A 22497-nucleotide genomic window follows, 5' to 3' on the forward strand; every position below is an offset into this window, starting at 1 on the left:
TAACCTCCCCGGAGGTATATATAGCGCCTGGTCTCGATATCACTTAGAGGCGGGGGCTTACCTCCCTCTACATCCTTTTTATGAGGGGGTGGCCAATTATTTCGGTGTCGCCCCCTTCCAACTTACTCCAAATGGATATAGAATGCTAGCCGCACTCTATATCCTGTACAAACTCAAGAAATGGCCAGAACCTACCCCTCATGAGGTCAACTATCTTTTTGACCTTAAATCTAACCCGCAACAATATGGAACGGGTTTCTTCCACTTCTGTAACCAGGAGACCAACCGGACTTTCCTGAGTGACACTACGCACATATCGAACGTGGGGCAGTACAATAAGGAGTACTTCCTTACTTCGGACATAACCAGCAATAACCTGGCCTTCACCCGAGGAGGTAAGTGCTTGTCTTTTACTTGTCGATACTTTTAATCAAAGAGTCTCCTTTCATCTCTCTCAAACTGTACTTTGTCTTTCAGGCCCATGGTTACATCCGACCCCAACACCAGACATGGTGTTGAGGTCCAAAACTTTGGCTAGGATGACAGACGCAGAAAAAAGCGTCAAGTCCCTGGTTACTAATGAAAACTTGAGGCTGTCTGGCCTCCTGGCTCCTGGCTCCTCGCCATGAAACAAGAGGGTCCGTGGTAGCTGATGCCACTACCGAGGGGGTTCCCGAGCAGCAACCTCCTGCGTCCCCTCCTAGAAGGAGGCCAACGGGGGTTACAATCAGGGAGCCCACGGGCAATCCTTTCGCAGAAAGGCCTTCTGCTCCCCAAGGAAAGGGGAAACAAAAGGCCAAAGAGCCGGTTGTGGACTTGGGGGAATCCTCTGATGAGAACGGTAAAGGTATTTCGCTATTAAATAGTTTGCCAATTCCCTGTCACTTGTTTGACGGGGAGGGCAACTTTACATATACTCCAAATCTAGGGCCAGACTTCTTCGTGCCAGATAGTGAGTGTATGACTAATAGAGTCAATAGTATAGCGACCAGTAGTCGTAGCTCGGGTATTAACTTTGTGACCTTCTTTTCTATTGTATAAAGAATTTTCATCTGTCTCTTAAATTATCATTTGCCTGTGTTTACTTGTGTGCAGATATGGCCACTCCCAATGTCTTCGACTTATACCAGGCTGAGGAGGAAGAGGAAGTTCCTCAGCTTCGGAGGAAGTCGTCACGGAGACAAACTGGCGAGACGAGCCAGGGTCCTGCAAAAAAGAGTCGAACAGAAGACCCTCCTAGAGACGTGCCTGTTGGGCAAACTTCTGCTCATCCTCCGGCCCCTGCTGAGAAGGAGACTCCCCCTGCTCCAATGAACCCTCCTTCGGCCGCGCCCAGAAGGGAACAAGACAAATGGGAGGAAACTCTTGGGGCCAAACTCTCGAGCCGTGCCATACGAGCAGCCAAAGACCGCATTGCGTACATCGGGAAAAACGACCGTGTCAAGGATGCAATGGTTGAGGCAGAAAATATGACGGTCGACCTAATCCTGAACAGGACCTTAAACGAAATAGCCAGCGTAAGTACTTCTTTAATCTTTTTGGCCTCAGTCTTTTAATCTTTGCCACAGGTTCTAAATTTTATCCTTTGTCCTCAGGCATTGCTATCTGCCACCACTGCTCGCACCCGCACCCAAGCCACCATCGAACAGGCTAGGGCAAAGGCTATTGAGAGGTATCAAGTGAAAGCAGCTGAGGAGCTTTCAGCTGCAGAGGCCAGGCATACTAAGGAGTTGGAGGCGATAGTTCAACAGAGGGATGTTGCGGTGACCAAGTTGCCGGAGGCTGAAGCTGCAAAGGCAGCTGCGATAAAGTCGAGGCAGGAGTATCAAGATGCCAGCCGAAGCCATCTTCGCGAAGTCAAAAGATTGGAAGAGGTGCTTAAGCCCAAGGACGAGGCCATCGCCACTCTTGAGGGCAAAGTAAAGCAACTGGAGCTTGACAACTCCAAAAATCTGGAAAGGTATAAGAGGACGACGCTCCGATGTTTCTACAACTTCTGGAAACACAATCAGGGAGCCGACTTTAGCTATCTTTCAGAGGATGTCAGGGCTGCCGAGCTGGCTCGCTGCACTGCCCAACTGGCCGAAGAGGAGGCAAGAGCGAGGATCCCGGCTTCCCCAAGCATCGCTGGCGTAGAGGAAGAAGAAGTCGTTGAGGACGCAACCAACCAGAATGCTGCTAAGTGTAACATGTCGGCCTTGATGGCATGTTACAAGCTAGGATGGCGCTCGGTCAGATGCGCACGCGAGGGTGCAGGCTGGTGAGCATGCTGATGCCTAGTTTGTGCGGCAGTGGCATTTTCGTAAATATCTTCAATATTGCCCGGAAATGGACGGGACTTGGTAGGTTCCATATTGAAGGGTCAATGAACGCAATGGTATGATCGAATTTGGGAGGTTCAAAGAATTGGCGAGCTGGAAGCCAAATATGTCTCCCAAGCGAAAATCATATATGTTCCTGGTAGAAGGCTAAAAGCTCAGAAGGCTCTTTGTAGGGGGAGCACCTGGTGTCAGCTCTCCACCACCCCCTGACGCAGGTGCGTCAAGTGAGCTACTACTAGTTGAGAGGACTAGTAGGGCAGGCATATGAGGACCACGAGGGGACTCATATGTCTCCATGAGTAGGAGTACTCATGGACATTACTAGGCCGCCCTAGTAGTGCGTCGAAGTGTGCTGCCAGAGGTTTAAGGGTACGGTTCCCTTGGCTTGCCGAGATGCCGCTTGCATGGAACGTCGCCCAAACCTTCGAGAGATGTCGTGGTGCGCCATGGCCACGAATCTCGACACGATATGGCATGGGAAGTCATTCGTGGGACTTGTTAGCATGCAAGCATTGGAGGGTGCACTATGCTTGAGTAGGACAGAGGTTCAGTGTGTGCTACTAGTCTGGCAGCCAGTCTTGAGGGCCTGCCGACATGCATGATGGTATGGTGCCTTGAGGATTGGACCATGGACGTATGAGAGTTCTTGGTCTGTGACGTGAGCTAATCGGATAGTGTCGAATAGGGCATGATGAGAGGTGTTGGCACGTCAGCTTGGTGTTGGCTCTTGGCCACACATGCTACCTTGGCTTGTGAATGTCTGGGTGAGCATCGGTGTTGGGATTTGCCTTGCCATAGTGAGAACCTATGGACAGTGTGAGTGTCTTGGCTAGATAGCCTTGATGCATGATTTCACTCATAGATGCTTGAGAGCATGACTCAGCGAGAGTTGTTCGAGAGACGGAAGTGTGCAGAGGCACACGGTCGCGCGAAAAATGTGCCCATTGTTATTCGAATGGCTGGAAGGCTGACCTTGGCTCAGAGGAATCAAGGTGCCGCACGGGCATTTCCACTGTCAAAATGTCAGCCCGTGACACTAAGGACCCTCCGGCCCCAAATGCCTCTTGAGCTTTTTCATTTATTTTTTCTTTTGATTACACGACCCACGGGTCGTGATGTAAAGACAATATTTTTATTTTAAACTTTGCTGCATGGGCAGTAAATCTTTTCTTTTACTTGAACAGTTACATCCAAGCAGTGATGCTTGCGGTGTAAAAGATTACATGATGCTATAACATTTTCATTTATTATAACATTTGTTCGTATGACCAAACTTAGCATAGTACTTTGGCATGATTTAACAAAATATAAATTTTGAAAAATACTCTAAGTACCTTAGCATGCTTTCACTCATTTTGTTCACGTGTTTACATACCTCACGGTATGCTTTTCTATCGATGTGCCTTATATGCCCCCTAAGTGATTGAGGAGCTTTAGGCCCTTGGTCACTTGCCTTGACCATGACCTGTTCGAACATTCCTGTTCGTGTGAAAAAATAATACTTTTAATACAGCAAAACAACACACGTAATGAACAAATACTTGTAAATATAAATTCACAAAGGTTGGCAAGAATGACTGGCTACGCACAGTCCCTTATAATCTCGTATTAAAAATGGACTAAACATGTCTTTACGAGTGATTCTGAAATAGAATCTTCAATATACGAGCGATTAGTCATATCGCGTGGCTAACCCTCTTTGCTAAACTTGTAAAAAGAAAGAATTAATACAAGCCAGTCCTTTAAAAAGGACTATTCACTGATTATACTTGCGCAGGTGTTCTCCATTCCAATAACGTGGAACGAGATCTCCATTTAAGCGTGCAAGTTTGTAGGTGCCCGGATGAAGGACTTCTTCAATCTGGTAAGGTCCTTCCCAATTAGGTCTGAGCACTCCAGCAGTAGGGTCGCGGGTATTTAAGAAAACTCATCGTAGCACCAACTCTCCGACGTTGAATTTTCTTTCTTTAACTTTGGAGTTAAAGTACCGAGCGACTTTTTGGTGGTATGCAGCAACTCGGAGTTGGGCCTTCTCCCGTATCTCGTCAATCGAGTCTAGGGATTCCATCATCAGTTGGCTGTTCCGGTCCTGGTCGTATGTTAGACATCGATGTGAGGGGGGATCTAATTCGACATGCAACATTGCCTCATATCCATAGGCTAAGGAAAATAGGGTATGTCCTGTCGCTGTTCGGTGAGACATTCTGTACGACCAAAGGACTTCAGGCAGTTGCTCCGGCCACGCTCCCTTAGCTTCTTCAAGTCTCTTCTTCAGGGTGTCTTTAAGGGTTTTATTCACGGCTTCAACCTGCCCATTCGCCTGGGGGTGTGCAACTGAAGAAGAGCTTTTAATGACTCCATGTCTTTCGCAGAAATCGGTGAATAAGTCGTTGTCAAATTGGGTCCCGTTGTCTGAAACTATCTTTCTAGGCAAACCATATCAACAGACAATGTTCTTGATAACGAAGTCAAGGACTTTCTTGGTCGTGATGGTAGCGAGCGGTTCAGCTTCAGCCCATTTGGTGAAGTAATCGACTGCTACGACTGCGTACTTTACTCCGCCTTTCCCTGTAGGTAGGGATCCAATCAAATCTATCCCCCATACTACAAAAGGCCACGAACTTTGCATTTGTTTTAATTCGTTTGGAGCTGGTCGTGGAATCTTGGAGAATCTTTGACATTTATCGCATCTTCGTACAAACTCCATCAAATCCTCGTTCATAGTTGGCTAGAAGTAGCCTTGCCTTAGAATCTTCTTTGCCAAACTCTGTCCCTCAGCGTGATCCCCGCAGAAGCCTTCATGCACCTCTTTCATGAGTTCCTTAGCTTTTTCTGGTGTGACGCACCTGAGTAGTGGCATTGAATATCCTCTTCGGTACATAACACCATCGACCAGTATGTACCTAGCGGCTCGCCTTTGTAGAGTTCTGGCTTTGTTTCTATCTGTTGGCAGCGTACCATTTGCCGGATACTCCAAATAAGGCACCATCCATGTATCTTCCATTCGAATCTCCATACTTGATTCGGCCGCTTGTATGCTTGGCTTACTCAGTCTTTCTACTGGCACAACGTTCAAAGTGTCATCATCCTTTGCGCTTGCGAGTTTGGCTAAGGCATCTGCGTATGCATTCTGATCTCGCGGAATTTGCTGGAGGGTGTATCTAGTGAACTGGGCTAGCAGGTCTTTTGTTTTATTTAAGTAGGCCACCATTTTCAAGCCTCGCGCTCGATATTCTCCTAGGACCTGATTCACCACCAGCTGTGAATCACTGTAGATATCAAGCGTCTTTATGCTCATATCCTTTTCCATTCTCAATTCAGCAAGGAGTGCTTCATACTCAGCTTCGTTATTCGACGCGGTGAAGTCGAACCTGATAGCGCAGTGAAATTGATGACCTTGCGGCGTTATCAATATCACTCCCGCTCCAGCGTGGGATTCGTTGGATGACCCATCCGTGAATAATTTCCACGAAGGAGCTTTGTCTTGAGGCTTAGGCGCTTTAGGCTGTTCACACTGTTCACTGTCTGGGAGTTCGGTGAACTCTGCAATAAGGTCGGCCAAAACTTGTCCTTTGACTGCTGCTCGCGGTGAATAAGTTATGTCGAACTGCCCTAATTCGACTGCCCATTTTAATAATCGCCCAGCCGCCTCTGGTTTTTGGAGGACTTGCCGAAGGGGCTGGTCAGTTAGAACTGTAATAGAATGGGCTTGAAAGTAGGGGCGTAGCTTCCTAGAGGCCAGGATTAAGCAATATGCTAACCTCTCGATTGGTGGGTATCTCAATTCTGCCCCGATCAGTCTCTTGCTGACATAGTAGACTGCTTTCTGTGCGCCTTCTTCCTCTCGCACTAGTACCGTGCTAGCAGCAACTTCAGTAATCGCCAGGTAAACAAACAAAGTTTCTCCTTCGATCGGCTTTGATAAGATGGGAGGTTGTGCCATATGGGCTTTCAAGGCTTGGAACGCTTGTTCGCAGTCTATCGTCCATTCAAACTTCTTATTTCCTCTAAGTAGGTTGAAAAGAGGGACGCACTTGTCTGTTGATTTTGAAATAAATCTGCTTAGGGCTGTGATTCTCCCAGTTAAACTTTGTACATCTTTGATCCTTTCTGGCGATTTCATGTCGATCAAGGCTTTTATCTTGTCGAGGTTGGCCTCGATTCCTCTTGAATTTACAATAAACCCCAAAAACTTCCCTGATCCAACTCCAAAGGAACATTTGAGGGGATTTAACTTCATCTGGTATTTGTCTAATACATCAAAGCACTCTTGTAAATCCCTCACGTGTCCTTCTTCCTTCTTAGACTTTAGCAGCATATCATCCACGTATACCTCCATGTTTACTCTGATTTGCTCCTTAAACATGTGGTTGACTAGCCGCTGGTAAGTCGCACCTGCGTTTTTCAGTCCGAAGGGCATTACTTTGTAACAGTATAAGCCCGTATCGGTCTGAAAGCTGGTGTGATCCTCGTCAGGGGGATGCATGCTAATTTGGTTGTAGCCTGAATATGCATCCATGAATGAGAGGATCTCGTGCCCTGCAGTTGCATCGACCAGCTGGTCGATCCTTGGGAGTGGGAAGCAGTCTTTTAGGCAGGCTTTATTGAGGTCTATAAAATCCACGCAGGTCCGCCACTTGCCATTAGGCTTGGGAACCAGCACTGGATTGGAGACCCACGATGGATAAAATGCCACCCTGATGCACCCATTCTCCTTTAGTCTTTCGACTTCTTCTTTTAAGGCTCTCGATCTATCTTTATCGAGTAGCCTTCTCTTTTGCTGCACGGGTGGAAAGGTCTTGTCTATATTTAGGACATGGCTGATAACCGCAGGATCTATCCCAGCCATGTCTTTATGCGACCAGGCAAAAACCTCCTGGTTCTTTCGCAAAAATTCCACCAGTGCGTGCTTCGTGGTAGGTTCTAAGTTTTTCCCAACCTTTACGACTCTGGTCGGGTCTTCTTTGTCGAGTTGGACCTCCTCCAGGTCCTCGACGGGTCCAACGTTTTCTTCAAAATCCCCAAAGAGAGGATCTAAGTCTCTATCCTCACTTTTGGCAACACCCTATTTGGTGACTTCATCACCGGATTGGGCTTGTGTATCTACTGCCATCTGCAACCTATCTGAGGTAGTGCTCTTCGACGTTCCATTCTTTGCCTTTGTGATTGAGGCGTTGTAGCACTCCCTGGCTTCCCTCTGGTTCCCCAACAAGCATCCTACCCCCGCGTCTGTTGGGAACTTCATGGCCAACTGCCACATAGAGATGACAGCCCGTAGATCAACCAATATAGGCCTTCCAATAACGACATTGTACGCCGAAGGACAATCGACCACTACAAAAGTGGCGAGTAATGTCCTTGTTGCAGGCGTTGTACCCGTCGTCACTGGTAGCTTGATCAATCCGGCGGGGGCGAGTCCTTCTCCAGAGAAGCCGTATATCGTTTGGTTGCAAGGCTCCAAGTCCTTAACGGACAATTTCATGCGTTCCAGTGTTGATTTATATAGGATATTCACTGAACTTCCTGTATCGACCAGTACCCTCTTCACCATCATGTTGCCCATCTGGATGTCCACGACCAGCGGATCGGAATGTGGGAACCGGACGTGTTGGGAATCACACTCAGAGAAGGTTATCTCACCTTCCTCTGACCGAGCCTTTTTTGGTGCACGGTCCTCCACAGTCATCATCTCGATGTCCTGGTCGTGGCGCCGAGTCCGAGCATATCGTTCCCTGGCCTTTCCGCTATTTCCCGCGAGGTGCGGGCCTCCACAGATGGTTAAGAGTGTGCCAGTCACAGGGGCAGGCTGTAAGGGTGGCGAGCGTTGGCGCGTGGGCGCCTGCTCGTTGCTACCCGAAGTTTCTCGTTGGGGATTTCCCAAGGCCCGTACGTATCTTCTCAAGTGTCCTTGTCTAATAAGGAACTCGATTTCTTCTTTTAACTGGTTGCATTCATTGGTGTCATGTCCGTAGTCGTTATGATAACGACAGAACTTGGTAGTGTCTATTTTCGAAATATCCTTTCGAATGGGGCCAGATTTTTTATAAGGCACACTAGAACTTGTGGCCTGATAAACCTCTCCCCGAGACTCGACGAGGGCAGTGTAGTTAGTGAACCGAGGTTCATAACGATTACCCTTGGCTCGTTTATTGACGGAGGTGGAAGGCTCGTTATACGGTCGTTTTCCACCATTCTTGCCATTGCTGTTGCCTTTGCCGTTGCCATTAGGTTTGGAACCATTGGCGGCTTTGGCAGGTTCGGAAGCCTTCTTATCCTTGCTTGAGGGCTTTCCATCGTCAGCAATGGCTTCTTCGAGCTTGATGTAGCGATCAGCTCGATCCAAAAATTCTTGGGTAGTTCTCACTCCTTCCTTTCGGAGACTTTTCTAGAGGGGAGAACGACGTTTAACCCTCGCGGTAATGGCCATCATTTTGCCTTCGTCCCCCACCATTTTTTCTCCAGCCGCCGCTCGCATAAAGCGCTGGATGTAGTCCTTTATTGACTCTCCATCCTGCTGGCGAATTTCAACCAGCTGGTTTGCTTCGGTCGGATGCACATGACCTGCATAGAATTGTCCGTAAAACTCCCTTACGAAAATTTCCCAGGAAACTATGCTTGCGGGAGGGAACTTAAAAAACCATTCCTGCGCGGCTTCAGAAAGTGTTGCAGGGAAGATCCTGCACCGAGCGTCTTCGGACACTTTCTGAATGTCCATTTGAATTTCAAACTTGTTGACATGAGACACTGGGTCTCCATACCCGTCAAAGTTTGGAAGTGTAGGCATTTTGAACTTTCTTGGAGTTTCAACATTAGCTATCCTCTGTACGAAAGGAGTGCCTTTCCTCCTATCGTGGTCGATATAAGATGTCCTTCCCCCGACCAGCTGTTGCACTGCTTGGTTAAGGGCGTCTATCTGGGCCTGTACAGTGGCAGGAATCGCTGTGGCCTCTGTTGCTGGGGGGGATGTTCTTGCCATGCCGCTCGCGGCGATTGTTGAGTATGTCACGCAAATCTTCGTCTCTTCTCCGCTGCTCGCTACCCCCGAGCCGGTTGAAGACATTATTTTGCCTGGGCTGCCCCCCAGCGTCCCGTCTATCAGGTTGGTCATCTTGAGGTACCTGGCTCCTGCCTTTACCTCTTTCTTCATTCCTTCGGCCAGCGTTTCCCTTGCCTGAGTCAGCCTCATTATATCCATGGCCATACCTGAACCTCGACTGGCTATGGTGGGATCGACTGTTCCCTCAATTTCCATCCCTGGCTGAAACGTCCTGAGCGTTAGAGGGCGGCCTGCGCTGGTCATGGTGTCCCTGTGCATTATCGTGTCGTGGGGGACCCCGGACCGCAGAGCCTAACTCTGAGTCCCTCCTGTTACCATGGGGATACTGACCTCTGTTCGGTAGGTTTGGCTCATCGCCCCTACGGCGTCTAGGACTACGAGGCTGATGCTCGGCCCTATTCTGCCTCTGTTGCGGGGGATTGCTGTGACCAGCTTGGGATGGTGGCTGAGCCTCAGAGTCCAGCGGGACATCGTCATGGGGTGCTTGAGGCTACTCAGGCCTTTGTGGACTTGAAGGCTGGATCGGTGGGCTAGGATTAGGACCCCTCTGGGGTGGCCCATTGATAGGTTGATCAGGCTGCGAAACAGGTGTGGCCTGATTCCTTGCCAGCTGCAAGGCCGCCTCGAGGGCTGCCATGGCTTCGCTCTGGCGGTGGTCCATCTCCGCCTGCCTTTCGTTTAATTCTGCGCGCTACCGTTCAATCTCCTGCTGCTGCCGCGCCACAACTCCAGCAGCAGTCTCTTGACTGGCTTTCAGACTAGCCAGCTCCTCCTGCAACGCGCCCAGGGTACTCTTCAGCGTTGCATCATCCATTTCTTCCTCCTCAAAGTCCAGATGTGGCTCATCCTCCGCCACGCTTGCAGGGAGAGGAGGAGGTGGATTTGATGGTGCAGCGGCGGCGGCCTGTCCAGTTTTCTTTGTAGCTTTCGCCATCAGTTTTCTCAACAATGATAAATCAAGCTCTCAATGAAAGCACCAGAATGTTGACCCAGATTTTGGCCAACTGACACGGAGTCAGAATATGCTTGATGTGAATTAATGGGATGAGAAGAACGTAATGACAAAAAGTAATAAGAACACGATAGTTTTATAGTGGTTCGGCCCCAGGATCTAGTAATAACCTACGTCCACTTAGGTTGTTATTGATATAAGAATCAAAGGAGTGATCAAATAACAAGGGCTCAATGAGTTTCACAAACCTCTGAAGAACAATACAATATTCCAAGGAGAATTACTCTAATCTCGAATAATTCCAAAAGCCAAAAAGTCCAAAAGTCCCTTCCTTGAGCTATCTTTTTTCTATGTATAGGCTCAAGGGGGATTACAAAAGATTGTTATAGATATTCTCTCCTGAATAATCGGATACTCCGGAGATTGTGTGAGTTAAATTCGGGATTTACAAAGATCTTCACAGTAATGTTACTTTATATGCGGAACCATCGACCAGACTGGTCGCAGGTAAGACTGGGATGCTTACTGCTTCTAGTGCGTCCTCTGGTCGATACCCTAGCAGAGTTCTTCCAGGTGTCGGCCACGTGTCCAGGGATCATTTGCCACGTCATCGATGCCAATTTTTTGGATAACACATTTATACACAAAATCAGCAAGTACTCCAAATCATGAAATTCATCAATTTCATCATGCCTTATAAAATTCACACATAAATCATGCATGTTTAATTAACATAATTAAACACAAACCCTACCATGCTTCTATCATTCAAGTAATCCAAAAGAAAACACAACTAACATATACCCATTTAAAATCTTACAAACACCCTATCATGACATCAAATAAAATAAGAATGTCAAACATGCATCAATAATATAAAATACCAATATCCGTATATGCCTTCATATGAAACCTAGCATGTTTCTATTTCCCATATAACATGACCAAATTCATAGAAACATCAAAAGAAACATAAGCAAAACTTCACATGTATTATCTACATATGCCTTGGGCGAGACCTATATGAGATTTATACTCTTGAATCCAAAAATATATAACCACCTAACCTATTTCTCATCAAGCCATCATAACAATAGTGCAAGACATACACCAAGGCCAAAATAATCAAAACACTAGCTTTCTCTCAAAACATGATTTTCGAAAACATCCATCAATATCAAAGCAACGCAAACATAATATCCTTACCCAAAACACCAATCTACATTCAGCCATGATTTCACCAAAATAAAAAAATAAAAATAAAACAATAACAACCATAGATTGAGGGAGGAATCAAATACCTCTCTCTTCATAGTAATCAAGAACCCAAACTAGAGTCACCACCTTGTTTGCTAGCCTCCAACACCTTATTGTTACCACCAAAACATTAGATCAAACAACCAAAATCTAACTTATATCAATATTAGGAAATCAAAACACCCTTACCCTCTTGTTGGCCGAAACCCTATCAACAATCCCTCAGCTCTTGTGAGATTAGAACCTAGCACCACCAAGGACTTCCATTAGACTAGAACCAAGAAGAAGGGAAAAATAAAATCACAATCCAAACTCATACCTTAGAGACCTCGAGCCCTTCTTCCTCCTCCTCTTCTTCCTTCACGTTTTCTCCTTGCTTCCTCCTCCTCTCTAGAAAATGGCAGCCCCTCTCTCCATTTCGCTCCCCAACCCTCTCTCTCTCCTTCTCTCTAGGCCGACGGCTCCAAGTATCTAAATGGCCTCTTCTTTTCTCTCTTCCCTTTTTATTCTAATTTGGACAAAAATAACCTAATAAACATAATGGTAAGTTTCCTCTTCTTGCTATTTTTTATTCCCTTTATTCTAATTTATTTGATTGACAAAAAAATGGAAAATCAAATCCCCACATTCCCACCTATTCCGTCCACTCCCCTTGTTTCCCTTTCCTTTATTTATTTATTTATTTTATAATTAATTTAAGAAATAAATCTAATATAAGAAATCATAAGGTGTGTAGAAAATTCTACACATTTACACCATGCACATGCACACACTCAATAACTAGGGTGCATCACTACCTACCATGCACCTTAGTGTATTCAACCAAAACTCAAATATTCACATTTTTTAAATAAATAGATAATTAATAATTAACAATTAAATTCACAAAATTATACCAAACAATTCTAACAATCAACTTAAACAAATAAAAGAAAAAAATCACAATGCTCAACAATTTAATTAAACAAAGAACAAAATATAATAACTTTAAAAAAAAATTGGTGCGCTACAACAGCAGTGTAATCCATTTTCAGGGATATTTCAATTTTTTTTTATTTATTTAACTAAAATAAATCCTTCCACAAAATTTGGTATTATCTTTTTAAGGAAAAAATGACAACCATATTTCAAAATTTAAATTTAAATTCACAATTCAAAATTCAAATTGATTGTAACGTCCTGCGTTTCCGGTACCTTGAAAAGACTCAGGTCGGGATTTTTTTTCCCCGAGTTAAGAATATTATTTTAAATAATATTATATTTGTTTGGAATTTATTTCCATGAATTATTACAAGAAAAATTATGAATTTTGTGTTTAAAAGTCAAGATAAGACTTTCGATCATGGACCAACACAAAAACCCTGATCGGGTAAAAATCTCAGAAAATAAAATGAAAAACTATGGCAAATATATTTTGGGCATAAAATACATTCATAAAAATTAAAGTTTGGTCAAAAATAATAAACCTAAGGGAAAATGGAAATTTTAGGGCATTTTGTGTTAAATGCATAATTTTACCGAATTGGGGAATTTTATTCCATGAATGGACTTTAGGTTAAAATTTATTGCATGATTAATTAAATTAAATGTGAAAGACATTTCATTAAATCATTATGCGTTAAGTTTTGTGTTTAAAACTTAATAAGGATGAAAAGGGTTATATGAAGTGAAATTGGATTTTTTCTTCTTAGGAAATAGTTATTAACCTTTATATAAAATTAATAAAAAAATATGATTACATATATAACAAAAGGGGTGTCCGGCCATGTGATATAGTTAAATTGGGTTGACCAAATTTATTAAGTTTAATCCCATTTTAAAATTAGGGTAAATAGTCAAGTGGGTAGTAAAACACTTGAGTGTTTTAGGATATTTTTTTAGAGTTGTATAAACTGTTCTAACCCCCCCCCCCCCCCAAAAAAAAAAAAACCGACCCTATACTCTCACAAACACTCATATATTTTTTTAAAACTCTCTCAAGTTTTCTCTCCATCTTCAACCTCAAGAACCCTAAGGAGGCTTGGAAGCATTAAGCTTTGGTCTGGGAAGAGTTTTCCCTAAGGTAAAGTTTCAATAAACTAGACTTTTGTAAAGTTTTAACCATAGATTGTTCATTAGCTAATTATCTATGTTGTTGGGGGGAGTAGGTTAAGGTATTGAAAGATTTTTGAAGGACTCAAAGCTAGTAGGAACATCAAAACCTAGAGTAAGAACAACAAGAGGTAAAAAGTTTACTTTTTATGGTTGTTATTGTATGGTTTTTATTTTAAGCATTATTTTGTATATTTAATGCCTAAAGTTTCTTATTGGTGATGTAATAAGGCTATGGTAGTTTCTCTATAATTTTTATGATGGTTTTGTGTTAATTTTTTAAAATAGGGACCAAAATCCCTAAGGGTTTTGGTGAGAACCTTAAAACAAAATGCAAGTTTTGAGCTGTGACTTCCAAGGGTTAAAGCATCCACTGTATATTTATTTTGTAAAATTTAATTGTACTGTGATGTTTTTGAGATTGATTACATAAAATTGAGCTTTTGAAACTCTCAAAAATACCACTTTGAGTTTAGTAAGATTTTGCTCATTGCAAGATAAAAACTTGGTAAGTCTAAAAATACCACTTTGAGTTTAGTAAGATTTATTTTTATTAAAGAATTTTTATTCTTTCTAAATATAAAATAATTAATTTGTTAATACGTTAATAAATTAAAAGAGGGTTTAAAACCCTATATTTTGATAAAATAATTTAGTGAATTATTTTTCTAGTAAGTAAACTTGATTAATTGAATTCAGAAAAATTAACTAGTCAAGATGAGAAATTTTTAATAGTTTTCCTAATTAAGATAAAATTAGGATATTTTTTTTAAAAAAGTTTTTAGAGATTAAAACCTTACGAAAAATAAAAAGAAAATTAAGAGTTTATTTCTTGAAAAATAATTAAGGAATTTAATTAGTATTTTCTGGATATAATACTGGCTAAAATCCTCTATATATTTAACCGACTTGTTGAATGTACAGGTTAATAGCGATACTTTTTTTAAAAAAAAAATAGATTTTTAGCGGATTTTGGGAAAATCCTATTGTGATACCCGAGCCTAGGTATCGAGACCATAGGATAGGTCTCCCCGAGATTTAGGGTTTAGTCTAAAATATTTTTGTATAAATTTCCTGAATGGGTTTAAAACCAAATAAGGATCTTTAATCCTTAATAATGATTTTGAAAATGACCAAACTGCCCAAAATAATAATAATGAATTATGAAGTGCCATAATTAATCCGAGTATACTGTATGGATAATTACAGTATTGGCTAAGCATAACTAGATTATACATTGGAGGGTGAAATCTTGCTGAGGGCAAAGGACTCCAAGTAAGTCAACTTCTATTGTGTGGCTGCAACATGAAACGACTATTGTATTGTATGTTAGTATAGAGACACATGTACATATATACATTGTCGTAGAAAGTTGCTTAGAGATGTTAGTCTAGTGAGTGCTGATTTAAAAAATATGATCGGTAGATATCCATCATATCCTAGACGACTGATCCCTGTCACACTGCTTGATTTTATTATGTCTGGTTCATTAACACAATGAGTGGCCAAGAGGTGAGGATTGCTGGTTAAACCTAGGGGCGCCAAAATGAATGGGACCTAGGGGCCCTCATGCTTACTTAATCAGTGAACAGTTAGAACCCGAGAAAGTGCTCTGATAAGTTATTCCCAAATAGTAGACGTGAATATTGGCCATTCAGTGAGAGTGCCTAAAGATACTAGGGGTTGCCAAGTTTGAGTGAGGCTTAAAACCCTAGGGGTAACTGCTTACCAACACCACCGATTAACATAAAAGTCTCTGTAAAACCATGTAACTTCAATTACACTCTTGGATAAGTAGTGATGCCCTATGTAACACGATAGTTACCCTTGATGGGGATATTTATTAACTAGATCTTAGTGTTGAGACTCGTATCTCTCTTACAAATTAGCATTTAGTTTGGAGGGCGTGTTACGCCCAAATTGTTGATAAGAAATAGTTTGGATACATTATATCTGCTTGCTCTGGGATTTTCTGAGTGCATGTATTTATTTGTTTATAAGAAATAGTTGTGATATGATATATCTGCTGGTTCTGGGATATTCTGAGTGCAGGAATTTATCTGTTTATATGAAATAATTTGTCATTGGTTATCAAGCATGACCATAAGTTTTCCAGGACGCTTTTGCGTTCTTGAAATTGATTGTTTAGGGACCGGATGGATCCGGAACCCTGATTCTCTGCATGCTTTTGTTTTAAAGTAGAACTTACAAAGTGTTTTCGCTTACCTAGTTGTTTCCTGTTGTAGGTAGGAACAAAGGCAAGGCAGAGCAGTGAGCGCTGGAGTCTACCTTGCAACTGTACATGTGGACCAACCTTTTGGGAAGCCGTTTTATTTTTGGAAATGTTGTGTAATTTTCCTAAACTAGGCTCACTCTACTCTTTATAAAATATGTTTGTAATTGAATGTTAAGTATGACCATACGAAGTTTTAAAAAGTTTTTTTATACGGGTTTTGGAGACTTTTTATTAAATGAAAACATTTATATTTCCGCATTATCGAGTCTTGAATATCCGGGTCGTTACATTGATGATCATCATTATCATCATCTTTTAAAATTCAATAATTAAAAAATTATTTTTGACTTACCAATTTTATTTTCTCCCACTCAAATAAAATAATTAATTTATTTATATATATGAATTTTGAATTTATATATTTAAATTTATAAACATGTTTTCAAAAATTTAATAATTAATTCCAAATTAACTATTTAACCCCAATTATCATATATTTATATACTTGACCCGAAGAATAAAATTCTTCTCAAATTTCCAAATTACAGTTTTACCCTTGTATCAACTCTTACATTGATATGGTGTTAATAGAGACACCCTGGGGACCTATGGACCTTTAATATCAAGCTCCAATAAATGTTAGATTATTAATAAAAGTTCTTTGATTAAATAATCATATTTATTTATCTCATGATTACTCCACTATAAATTTGAGATTGAACTCTCGATAATTATAGACATATATTTACAAAGTACTTTATTAAAGAATAAAGTGTCCATTGATATAATCATTACATACAACATCAATCCTCTATTAATAGTTCATAATTAAAAGGGAATAAAATTACCATTTTATCGTTTTAGCTATATATTGTTCGTAGAGTACCATTGACTTTACTAGTGAAGGTTGTGTCACAACAAGTTTGCGACTTGAGCCCTCATAACATTTTCAATTCCAAAAGTCTACCCAATAGGGAATCATTATTCAATATATAAGAAGGTATAAATACCATATCAGTTAAACTATGTCCCCAAAACAACTGTTCTTAGCCTGATCATTCTGACAAACCTTAACGCATTAATCAAAGGATCAGATGACATATATAGGAGTTCGTAGCAACCTCACGATTAAGATCATCATGTATATGATCATCGTTTGATGTGTTTGATTAATACTATGAAATAGTATTCAAACAAGTATGAACAAATTACATCTGGTCCAGTTCTATATATCACTATATATAAAGTACCTTCACTAAAATGTCCTACTAAACTAGTGGCCCGAATCTACGTCACTTGTATTCATAACACTAGCGAACCGTACTAGCAATACTTAATCTAAAGATTCCATATCTTTATTTTACTGTGAACTGTTTTAAGTTTATTATCTTAATCTTGATCCTCTCATACCAATATGAGATTAAGACCACATAGATAAACTTTGGAATTTTCTGATATTTACTTAATTTTATCAACATAATATCGGGGATAGTCTATATATATAATAATTTAATTAAATTATTTATTTCATTTAAAACATTTGTCAATTACAATTTCTTTAAGGGCACTATTCCCAAGATAAGCTGGTTGAGCACACAAGTAACAATGATCTGTTGGCCTTTAAACAGGCAATGGGTAGTCTGAAAGGGATCTTTGGATCGAAGCCAAGTACTAGGAAATTTAAGTACTCTAAATTTGCTTGAGATTTTGTAGATGCATCATTGGACTTTAGGCCCATGGGGTGTAAGTGGATCTATAAGAATAAGAGTTGCGTTGATAGAAAGGTCGAGACATTTAAGGCTTGACTCGTGGCAAAGAGAGAAAGTTGACTTAGAGAAACAAAGTTCTTTGGTAGCCATGTTAAAATTCATTTAGTATACTCTTATCCATAGCCACAGTTCTTGATTAAGAGATAAGACAAATGGACATCAAAGAAGCATTTTTAATGGCTATCTTATTAAGACCATTAACATGGATCAATCAGAAGGATTTAAAGTAGCTGGACAAGAAATTCAGCAAGTTGAGTAAGTCAATCTATGAACTTAAACAACCTTTGCGCTCTTGGAACTTAAGGAATAGTGGAAACATTAAGGCCTGTGGTTTTGAACAAAAATGTAGTTGAGTCTTTTGTTTAACCAACTTAAGGAAAAATACAATTCGTAATCCTCTATATAGATGATTTCTTACTCTATATACAATGTCAAGAAATTATCAGACTTAAAGAACTGGCTAGAAATGAAATTCTAGATTTTGTTGTAACAAGTCGAGTTATTGGTATCCAGATCATCAAGGATAGAAAGAACTGAATCCTGGCTCTAACTCAAGCTGCCTACTTAGGTGAGGTGCATAGGCGTTACATTCTAAGAAATTATGAGAAAGGATGTTTAGCGTCTTGACATGGAATATATTTTTCTAAGCAGCAGTCTTCACAAACTCCTCAAGAGAAAGAAAAGATGAAACGAATTCATTATGCATTTGCAATTAGAAGTCTGTTGTACGCAATGTTGTATGTTTGATTGGAGATATGCTATGTAGTGGGAGTGGTGAGAAAGTGCTAGTGAAACCTTGGAAATGAACAATAGATAGCGTTCAATATCTTAGATGGACTGGAGACTACATGTTAGTCTATTCAGGTGGATCTTTGAACCTGTTAGGCTACACATATTCAAATTTTAGACTATTGTTGATGACAAGAAGTGTAACGTCCCAAAATTGAGGAAAAATTGGGATATATATGTGATTATGTGAATTGCATGGGTTATATTATTATATAGCTGATTAAGCATGTTTAAGTGTATTAAATGTGCGAAATAGGCCCGCATTTATTTAAATGGGCATATTTATAATTTTGATCCGTTGAGGGTCTAATTGTAATTATATGATATTATGTGATCGAGACCACATTATTACGTAGATATATTTGAGATAGTAGGCAGGAGTTGGTCCTTTCGAGCAAGATAACAATTTAGTCACAACGGGGGATTTATACCCAGCTCGAAGTAAGCCAATGGGTATTTCGGTAATTTGGTGAATTACTAGGACTCACTAAATTATTAGTTGTATTTTGGAAAAAATAGTGATATTCTGGGTTTGATAGAATTAACTGGGAATTTTAAGTGTATTGTGAGATGAGAGGGTAAAATTACAATTTTGACCTTGAGGGGCTTTCAGAGGATTTTAGGGAGTGAGGGATGTTGACGCCGTTTTTCGTCAACTTAAAATGTAGAGCACGTAAACAGTAAAAACTATGGCAAAGAAGAATAATACAGTAGAACAATGAGAGTTTTTTACGTGGTTCAGCAGTTAACTCTGCCTAGTCCACGAGTCAATTTTATTAGGACTTTGGAATTTTCTGGAAATTCTTCAGGGATGAATTCTCCAAAATTTCTCTCCAGATTAAAAAAATTCGGTCCCTTCCAAAGGTACATGGCATCTCTATTTATAGAGGAGATCTCAGAATCCAATCCCACACGTTTCGGGAAGTTATTATGTAAATTAATAAATTTAATTACTTTAAAGTTTGTAACTCCCACATACAAGGAAACGTCCCCAGAAGACCAGGGGGCATATAACAGACTCGTTAATATCCCTTTAATGTAGGAGAGTTACAACAATAAATATCTTTTAAACGCATGGACCACGTCTCATCAGATGACCCATTAAATTGTTCGAGATCGGTAATTAGTATCATGCCGGACCAGGTCTTTAGGTAAATTATGAGCTAGTCACTTTACCCCAAGACCAGCTCGGAGCAGGTGAATACCACCGAGGCCATTATATTCCAAGCTTATACCCTTGTCGAGCTTGGACTACTTGATCCGAAGACACCTCACAACGGATATACTCTGACGCTACGTCTTTCGAGCTTAGATATCATTCCGAGGTTACATATCTTCGAGGTTGCCACCTTACTTCGAGGGTTGACACATGGATCACGGACATGCACTTTAGACATCACGATCTTACACCTGATGAGTCCAGCTTTCGAGGTCACACCCTCAGGTCTCAAAATCTGGGTGTAACATTTTGCCCCCTCAAAAGTATTAGTTCGAATCCTATGAGAAGGAAACTTTTGAACTACTTTCTTCGGGAACCGTACCGTCACACATACTCGAGTGTGGACACACGTCAGCTGGGTATTGCTCACTCAATGTACTTGAGTACCTTGGAAACTTGCCCACGATCGTTCGCCTGCCACCTTTACGGTACCATCATGTCACTTATCCTTGGCCATCGGATTTGATACGGAATATGGCCAATGGCCCAGATTAATCCGACCCTTTGCACTCCCTCGGACCTATAAATAAGACTCCAGTCGTCTTCCTCCTTTCATTTTTATGTTTATCAGAGGGAACAAAGGAGAGAAAACCAAAGGCAAACCCAGAAAGAATTTGCTTTGTTTTTATATGTTCTCTCAGCCAAAGAAACAAAGAACCATCAGCTTGTTCGAGACCGTGAGAATATACTTGCAGCCTCTTCTTCAGTCATCTATTTCTCTGCAACCACCATCTTTAGTGTGTAAGTATCTGTTCTTGGCTTTATATATATATATATATATTTTTCTTTTTTACATGCATTTCTGCCTCTGTTGCTTTTTAGTGTCTGGGACTGTGCTGGTTCATTCTTTAGTTTAAGGCACTAGGATGCTTCGATTAATTGGTATTGGATTTAGGTTTCTACACTTACTGGTTCTAAACCTAGTTCATGTGTAGGAAGTCCCAAATATGGTCTTTTTTCTGGGTTTCCCAATTTTTGGAAGACATATCTTGTATACCAAGATATTGGGTATAAAATCTTGGTTTTAAAGAATGCACGATTCCCAAAAATACCACTTTTGAATAACCGCCACCTTTTTTCCCTAATATTTCAAGATTTTCAAAGATTAAATCCACTTTCCTCCCTTTTCGTGAAATACACGCCATGACACTAATCGGGTCCCCATGATCGAACTCATTTCGTATCCAAGCCTTTTCGATCTTGAACCATCTAGATCATTATTCTTGATTCCTTGCATGCATGGCCCTCACCCATTAGATGTCACAGAATCTGGAAAGACGGTGGGGGTCATTGCTTTCCATCCCGTATTCGCCAAAAACTTCGAGCCCGGAGTCGTTGTTTACCCGGAATCAGCGTCTGATTCGCGAACACGAGCTAACTCGTGAACAAAAAGAAACCCGAGCTCATTACGGACGTCAAATCATCGAGGTCATAGAGAAGAAGAGAAAAGTCCTCCGAGAGGATCTTTATTCGGATTTTGACTCCAAGCCTAGACCAATCCCCCTTGATCCCAGGCTGAAAGTGATAGTCGCGTACAAGCCGGGAGATCTTCGATTCTCACTAATGGGGGAACCCTCCACTTCGCAGTTGAGGAGGGAATTCTTCGAGGCCGAACACTACTGGTGTTCGGTCACGTCGCTGGGACAGATATCTTAGATTCTGGCCCTACACGGCTTAGGGTTGTCGAGCTCGCTTAGGTGCTGAGCCCCAACTGCCCATGAGTGGAGTTCCCGTGCTCCGGGGGATGGAAACCCTGACAGCAAGCTGAGGTATCCATCTTGGAGCCAGGAGCACATGAAGGAGGGAGCTATCCTTCCTTTGAAGTCCTTCTTTAAAGGCTTCTTGGACTATGTTGGGCTGGCTCCCTTCCAACTCAACGACAATTCTTATAGGGTTCTGTCTGCCCTAAGGTCACTTTACCACTAGCTGAAGTGGGAAGGGCCTTCGCCTGAAGATATCTTATATCTCTTTAGTTTGAAAAGCAATCCCTCCTGAGCTCGGGGAGGAGATGGCTTCTACTATCTCTCGAGCTATCCCAAGGAGAAGAAGATGTTCAAGGATCTTCCCAATCATCCTCCTGACTTCAAGAAGGCCTTCTTCTGGACAGATGGCTTAGCCCCGTCTCGATACTACTCGTTCAGACCGATTCCTAAGTTTCTCAACCTCTTTCTTTTCTGGTCTCGAACTTTGGTTTTAGGCCTATACTTAGTTGAAATGCATTTGATTTTCCAGCCAACTATCATCGCCCTACTCCTACTGATGAGATGAAGGAGCATAAAGAGACTCTGCTCCAACTTCCTTACGGCAGAAGATCCCTCTCCTATCTCCTGCATGAAGACAAGCTACGGGCATGTGGGCTCTTAGGGGAGGATCAGTCTACATCGGACTGGTCCAATAAGAAATACGACTGATGGGAGCTCGTTCCTCTACCAACTGGCAACCTCCCCCCGAGAAGAGATGCGAGGCCCCCATCTCTAGCTTGCCATAGGAGTCCACAATCGGGGAATAGAGGCCAACGATGAGGCCTCAAGCTCGGGCTCCGATGAGCAAGATACAGTCATCCTTAGCTCGAATATGTGGTCTCCCTCACTGCTTAAACATAGACCTGATAGGTTAGTATTATGTAAGGATGATAGGGACCATTTCTATGTATGGTCTTGGGTAGATGATAGGGTACATAGGTTTGATAGCTGGCTTGGGAAATACGACACCATGTATAGCCTGAACGAGGTGTGGGATGGAGTAGCCATTCAGTACAGAACTAATGACTATAGGGACCTTTCGAGATTGACTTCCACCTATAGGA

Source organism: Humulus lupulus, chromosome 5 (genome assembly GCF_963169125.1).
Source record: "Humulus lupulus chromosome 5, drHumLupu1.1, whole genome shotgun sequence".
NCBI lineage: Eukaryota > Viridiplantae > Streptophyta > Magnoliopsida > Rosales > Cannabaceae > Humulus > Humulus lupulus.